Source organism: Cupressus sempervirens, chromosome 6 (assembly GCF_028749045.1).
Source record: "Cupressus sempervirens isolate cs-2001-9-10 chromosome 6, ASM2874904v1, whole genome shotgun sequence".
In the NCBI taxonomy this organism is placed as follows: Eukaryota; Viridiplantae; Streptophyta; class Pinopsida; order Cupressales; family Cupressaceae; genus Cupressus; species Cupressus sempervirens.
The window spans coordinates 573017473-573025790 of record NC_143123.1 but is presented as its reverse complement, the minus strand read 5'-3'; positions in this window follow the sequence as shown (position 1 = coordinate 573025790).

Genomic DNA, 8318 nt, shown 5'->3' with positions numbered 1-8318 from the left:
ATCATTTTTCTGGGTCTACAATAATGTTATAAATATTATTGGATTAAATAGAGTTTTGATAGAGAGGATATGTTTGAGAAATATTTGAACTTGAGAGAGTCTTTATTATGTACATTTGGTATATTGTTTATTAAGTTTTAGTAAGTTTTACTATTTACAATGTGATTAAATAGATAATACAATTTTATAATGTTCACATCTAAATATTCATTAAAGATATTATTATTTTCAATAATGCACTTTGATTTAACAACAAAGTTGTATTAGTTCTATTTTTTTATTAAATTGCATTCATTTTTATGTGGAGATGGATTTCAAGGGTGGGAAGGGTCATGAACTTTCTATTATATCTAACATAAATTCTCAACACATGTGGTCTTTTATTATAAAATGAAGATTTGAGATAGTAGTATATTTCTATTATGCCCGTCATTAATGGGGAGAGGAAGGTTGTTTTTTGCAAGAACCCTCAGACTGATGTGAAATGGAGTGTTGTAGGTGTCACAATCAAAATAAACTTTGAAAAGGATTAAAAAAGAAACCCCTTTTGCAATATTTTAGGGTGCATAACACATGGCTATTGTGAGAGTATCCTCATAGAAAGACCAATGTTCCTTTGGGAGACCATGGACAATCTCGCTAAGTTCAAGGTTGCTTTATTAGGGCTTCATTTGGGAAGGGACATGAAGGTGAACTAACTCCACCTTTAGGGAGATTTTCTAATCACCATAAATGACATAAGGGAAAAAATTATGCCTAACTAGAATTTTGATTGATGATTAACACCAATTTGAAAATTATTTAGGACATTTTTGAATTTAAAATTGGTTTGTATATATCAATAGGAGAGAGAGAGATGTGTGTACACACACATATGCTCTTATAATCATATATTTGAAAGCATGTAAGGTTTGGTCAAGTATTGTTCATTAAAGTTCTAAAAACATACATAAGAAACAAAAGTAAATGTGAAAATAAAGTTTATCTCAAGTTTAGATATTACACTATAAAATTAAGCTACCAAAAAAAATAACAATAAATAAATTAAATAAATTTTCAAATAATTAACAAATTAAATTTAATATCTAATTTTAACTAAATATTTATATTGAATATTATATTATAATATTTGTAAAGAATTGTGAAATCCTCTTATGTACATGTTAATAGATTTAATTTTTTTTTTCAGGAGAAAGGAACATATGAAAAAGTTATGCGCTGAGTTTGCCCTACAATAGTGCCACATTAGCGAGTGCTACAGGGTCACGCAATTTGGGCGTGTCGTGGTCGCAGTTGCAATTATAGGGCATAATAAAGACCGTCGTTAGTTTTGACTCGTGTGGTAGCCTTTCTCCACACAGTGTGAGTGATTTGAAATGGAGTGCTCACCTGTTAATGGTGAGAGATCCATCGCCATGAGCTCGTTTCTCGAGAAAGAGGTTATGTCTGCCTCCGCTCCAATTTGGCCATGCGACCAGCTTCTTCCAAACCAGCAGGAGCTTTCATATGGTGCTACTAACAACACCATGACTCCGCCTTCGAGCTGGGAATAAGATGGATCATTTACCTTTAATCAAGAGGAGAGCGGATTTAAATTCGAGAGCTTGTCGACTCAAATGCATGGAATCGATGAAGAGTGGCCGCAAAAGTGCGGATTTGAGTTGGAGAGCTCGCCGATTCAAATGCAAGGGTTTGATGATTTTCAATTCATTCCCATGCTGGATTCGCATGATGAAGATTATGGCTATTCGGAGCTCAACCTTCCGGCCTGGCAGACTCATGAACCAACCATCTCAGAGTTATCTTGTGAAGAAGTATTTGCCAAGAAGCCAACGAACAACTCCTTTTATACGCTGGAAGATGTAATGGCGAAGCTCCCAATGGTTTCTCCTATTCTTAGTCCTAGCCTGCCAATGAGTCCCTGGATTCTTCCTTCCCCGCAGTTTTCTTCAGATGTTTGCTCTTCTTCATGCCTACTATTTTCGGCTAGGGTTTCATGCCCGCAGATGAGCTTTGTGTTGGAATATTCAAATAATGGAAATAGTACTTATGAGGGGAGCGGGGGGGGGGGGTGTGAATCAGAAGTATCGCACTTTATCCAATAAAACTTTTAATTGAAAGTAAATTGCATGCATGTAAATACATCAAGTAAACATGAAATTAAGACATGCATCAACAACTCATAACACTGAAATTTGGTAACCCAGAAACCCTCCAGGAATAAGAAGGTAAAACAGGGCTGGGGATGATACCCACAAAAATTACTGCAGCAATATTGTTCAACCACTTCTAATGGTCTGCCCTATTAAAGGCCTGCGTTGTTAAAGGCTCTACATTGTATTAATAGTGACCTGGTTAGAGGATTTACAAACACTTACATGAAGTGTCACCCTGTTAAAGGATTTAATCACCTAATTAAAGGATCTACGAAGTAGCTATTAACCTAACCTATCACCATAGGATTTTCATTCTAATACAATTGCTAGAAAGTATTAGGTATAATGAACTTGATAGATTACAATCCTTGATTGCTGAATGCAGGCACCTTTTCCGCTTTCTCTGATCTTGATCCTTTGTGATCAGATAACCCTCGCTTCTGAAAATAGATTTCCTTGTGCACCCTTGTATGTCCACTCTTGTTTTTACAATGAAATTTTTTCTTCCTTATAAAGACATTTGAGAATTTAGGGTTAGGTATGGATCTACGATCCACATTCAATCTTCATTTTCCGCTTATTACTTGCACTTCTTCTATTGGTTGCATGCCTTCATCATTTTTCTTATTGGCTGCATGTAGATTGCATAGGAAAAATAAAAGATTCAATCTCATCATTAAATACTTTGAGATTTACCTTATGTCAGCTATAAAAATGGTTTACATCATAATTTGTGCAAGTACAAACTCTTATGCTGATATTCTGAGTTACTCGGCTCCTGAAGTATTGCTAATACTTGGCACATGCTGTTTCCTGGATAGCTCAGCACCTAAACAAAATTGTATCACTCGGCACCTTATGTTACTCGGCACTTGTTAACACTCGGCACCTTATGTTGCTTGGTACTTGTTAAGACTTCACTCGGTATTTGATCTTCACTCGGCATCTGAAAACTACTCGGCACATGAAGATCACTCGGCACCTGAAGTCTTTCCTAACTCGACATTTGTTGTGGCTGGCATGCATGGTGTACTCAGCTCCAATATAGAAAGTAGGTAAGTGTGTTGGCACTGAAGTGTCAAAAACCATTATGAGTTAACAATCTCCCCCTTTGACATGAGTGACAAAAACACTTAACTAACCTTATGAGTACATTTACTAATCTAATTGGTATATACAGAGTTTAAAGAAAACTTGATCAAAATTTGTAGCTTACAATATATATACCTCAAAAATTTTGTAACTCCCCCTAAGTTGATTGTGCCTTGTCTGTATATCATGCTCCTCCTTTGTATCTTTTCTCCCCCATTAATTCATCTCATAATATCTGTATCTCCCGTAACTCCCCCTATTATGTCTCTTTTCTCCCCCTTTTTGACACTTATGTCAAAGAATGTTTAAGGGTTAAGACCATATTTAGCCAAAAATGTGTTGTTTACCTCCATAATCATCCTGAGAGCTACATCCCAATTGTTCAAAGCAATTTTCAATGACTTATGCTGGATGGCAGTCTCGGCAGCAAGATGAATAAGTCCATCTGATGTAGAAAGATTTGGGTCTTTCTTGAGAACAGTTTCAACATATACTTGCTCTAATGTGGGGTAATAGAGGATTGGAGCTGTATTAATTTGGCCTTGATATTAGCCTCATCTGCTGTTAATATAGCTATTTCTTTGTGAGTGTGAAGCGATTGAGCAAAATGCTTCTCACTTTGAGCTAGATCTTTAGGTAGTTGTATGCTTGAAATGTTTAAATTTCTTTCCAAGCTCAGTATATTTTGGCTTGTTTCTTGTGTGAAGTATGAAAAATCACACAACTTTTTGTACAATGAGAATATATTCTCAAGTACCTTTTTCACTTTGTCAATAAGCTTTGCCAATTCAACTTGTGAAAGTGCAATTTGATTTTATATTTTCTCATTCACTTTCCCCTGAAATTTTCTTTCTGACCATTCCATAAGTTTTGCATTTGTTTCTAGGTCTTCATTTGTCACCTGGTCAACAATATCTGTTAATTGCTCCGTGATATGCTTTGACTCATCTGGTGATTGCACACTGAAGGCTTCCATAAAGATGTCCTTAATCTCATATAGTGTTTGCTTTTGTTTATACTCCTTCCTGAGTATCTCCTGTCTTTTCCTCCCATTCAGTGCTTCTTGCACCTCATTGATTTGATCAATGGTTATTGTTTTTGATTCATAGCCTAGTATGACTATCTCCTCATCTAATTCAGGGTCTCCATAGTGAAGTACCCTTGCAACTCTGGTAGAGGTAGATCCTGGTACAGATATTTGCAATGGCTGGTGTGAAGGAGTTCCCGAGGTAGGAAAATCTATTAATGTTTGTATTGCCTCCTATTCTTTAGGGGTTTTCACTGTTTCCTCCTCCTTCTGTCTACCATGATCAATTATTGTAATCTTGGGAAGTGCACCTTGTGTTTGTGTTGTAGGATCAGATGTAATAGTCTGTCCTGTTTGTTCTATTCCTTTTTCTACAGCTGCACTTGGCTTCTGTATTGCAGCATCAACTATGCTTGTTGGCATTTGAAATTGACTACTAGTAGTTGTAGAGATGATACAAGGTGGTTCTTGTGGATTCACCTTATCTTTGACTGTACTTTCTACTAGTTTCTGCAATTCATCCATACTGACCAATACTGGATCTGCACATAATATTGCTTGTTGTGTAGATTGGTCAAGAATTCTTTTAAGATCTTCTGCAATTAATGGATTGATATTCTGACCGGAAGTATCAGGAACATCAGTAATAGTTACAGTGTCTGCAGGTGAGATGGATGCTTGAGGAGGGCTAGGAGGTGGTAATTGTGTGTCTTGCACACTCTGATCTGGTTGCTGCTCTTGCTCAACTGTTCCCATTATATCCTGTTTTTGTGTCTGTTCCTCCTCTCCATCTTTCTTTTCTTCTTCCTTCTTCTCTTCTTCTCTTTTCTTTTGTTCTTCTTCTTTCCTTTCTTCTTCTCTTTTCTTTTCTTCATCTTCTTTCCTTTTTCTCCTCTCCTCTATTGGCACAACAACTTCTTCCTTGTATTCTTCTTCAAGAAAATCTTCAATCTTTTTGTACAAGTTCTTCCATGATTTCATTGTTCTTTGAACAATCTCTTCCATCCTGTTTTGGAGTATGAAGAATGCCCTGTATTTAGGTGTAAACCTATTATTGTGCCTTTTGACTGCATTCTTTACTTGTTCCCTAGTCAAATCCAACAATACACTTGCTAGGGTTGATTCCCTCATCTCCTTCTCCATTTTCAAACAGAAATGCCATCTGTCTTCTACAATTTTTGACAGTTCTTTTGGCAATTGTCCATCTAGTTCAAGTGGAGTGTACTTGAACTGTGCCATCATTCCATAAATTGTTTCTTCTATCTTATTTTGTTCTTCTTTAGTAAATTTATTGAAATCAACTTTATTTAAATTACTTAAGTCACCATTTCCAATCTTTTTACATAAGGTATCAACTGAAGAATGGCTTACTTTTTCAAATTGGTCTTCTTCATCAGTGTCAGGTTGAGCCACATATCTTCCTCTGTTCCTCGGCTCTTCCTATGTTTCCTTGATTTGTTCCTTCTTTGTAATTTCCTCTTTAGCCTTTTGAGTGGAGGCCCTTGTTGCTGCTCGTGTTGTTGGCTTTTGAGGTGATGGCGTGGCAACTTTCTTTGATCTGGGTTTAGCTGAAGGTTGTTTTGTTGCCTTTCTCTTCTTTGGCTCAGCTTCAATTGGTGCTTCCTTGGCTTCTTCTTCCTCTTTGTCTTCTCCAAGACCTTGGGTTAATTCCATTGGCCCTTGTTCTTGTTCATCTTCATCATCACTGTCATCTTCTTTTTCTTCTTCTTTAGCCTCAATTTCTTTACCAAATTTCTTCTTAATCTTATTTAATAATTTGTCTTTCTTCTTCAATGTGGAAGCAATTTTTAATTCCATGTTTATCTTTGATCTTACCACATCATAAGTGCCAAAATGTGGAGCACTTTTATCTATTTCTTCTACCAATAATGTAGTTATTGCTGCAGATGCCTCATCAATATTAATTTCATATCCAAATGGCCTTAGCCATCTCACTCTTGGTATTACTGCTTGAATATAGGTAAAATCAATGTCAACTAAGAAACTTATATCATTAGTATGTTTTTCTACTAAAGAAACTGGTATCCTTGATCTTTGCTTCATGGATTTCTTGAAATCCTCAAAATAGCTTGTCATCAAGGTATCAAAATTTTCTCCCATTTGCTTTATGTATTCATTGATTTGGACAATGATGGTTCTCTCATTCCTCCATGCCACTTTGCCAAAAGAAGGAAACTCATTCCGAACATAAAAGAATATGCAAACTAGGATTGCTCCAAATTTGCATTGAGTGCCCTTTGTTCTTCTTATGGCAGCTAGGTTTTCATTGATCTGTTGTAGTTGCAGTTCTGCAAGATCATAAGTATGATCCTTTTTCACCAATTTGTAGCCTACATCTATTGCAATACATGGTACACTGTTGAGTCTACTGGATTGGTAGAATTTATGGGCGATGACTCTAACAACAAACTCAACTAGAGGATCCTGTATGGTGTGAAGTGTCATTCCTCTTTTGTTCCACTGGGCAACAGTGTTCTTTTCAATAACCTCCTTTGATTCACTTCTCAGGGTTTTGTACCGATCTAGGGTTGGTACCCTGTTACTCTATGTATGATTTCTTTGGTCAATTTGATGGGAATATCTTCTAACCACAAATTTTCACCATGAATTCTGCTCAGCACAAGTCTAATCCATTCTGTTTTGAATACGGTGGGAAAGCTTAAAACTCGGGTCAAACCCTTTCTTTCAATGATTTTGAATTCATCTTTCAAGACTCCATCTACACACAATTTCTCATAGGCTTGTCTTATTTCCATGTCTCTTAAGGCTCCTATCTTACAGTTGTAACATTTTTTCACGTCTTGGACCATTACAACTTTTGGGGAAATATGGGAGAGTGCTTCGGCTGGGTCGTTTTTGTAGGCAACTTCGGGTATAGGACGAAAATCAGGTTGCTTGACCTCATTTGTAACTAACTGCACTTCAAAAGACTCTTTTACCTTAGTTTTCTTCGAACTTGATGCCATTTATGCAAACTAGGGTTTTCACAACAAAAGGATACGAAATTATGTAGCTCGGCACAAATGAAAATACCTCAAGATCGATGAAAAACGTGTTGAATGATGTTGCAATCTGCTGGATTCTTGCAATGAAGTCGCTCGACTCTCTTTCTTCTTCTTTACTTCTTGATTGCGATGAGTAAAACTGATTGAAATCGTGATAATATACCCTTATTCCATCGCATTAAATGCTCAACTGCCAACTCGACTTCTGAAAAAATCTTGACCTAACTCGGCTTGCACTATATTTTCACTTTGCTTGGCTTTCATTGGAGTTATCCAACTCGGCATCAGTTATCAGCTCAGTCGTTGTTGGGAGCTCGACATCTATTGGAGTTTAACTCGGTATCCAAAGACAGCTCGACAACAACATGTAGGTTTATACTTTGCTTAGCTTCTTTGTCTTGGGACTGATGTGTGATATAGCTTTGTATATCAGTCCTATGTACTTCCCATGCTTAGTTTGATGAAGTGTGATCACTTGACCCATTGGGTGAAGTGATCCCTCCACTTGATGTGTTGCACTCATCTTTCTTTTTCCAAGTCTTGTTCATTTGCCCCCTTATCTTTTCGACATCAATCTTTTGTTTTCCTTTGTTTTCTTCAATCTTCGGTGCCTTTGATCTTGTATGACAGTTTCTACTGATATGACCAATTTTCAAACAACTGAAACATGTAGTTTGATTCAACCATCTTTTGTAGTTTCCTCTGAAATGTGTTCTTATGCAGTTTTGTGGTATATGTCTATATTCTTGACAATAGTGACAACTATATCTGGTATTGTAATCCCAATGATAATGACTTTCATTCCCTTCTATTTTTGCTAGTTGATTTGATGTCCACATAGGTTTTGATCTGCATTCAAATGCCCTATGTCCATACTTTTTGCAATTATAACAATGTCCATCAAATCTCTGAGTCCTTGTGACATTGGATCTGCAATTTTGTGTCATATGTCCTTGCATGTTGCACTTGTGACAGAAACTCTTATTTTTGGGTGTGTTTGATTGATTGAATCTTCTA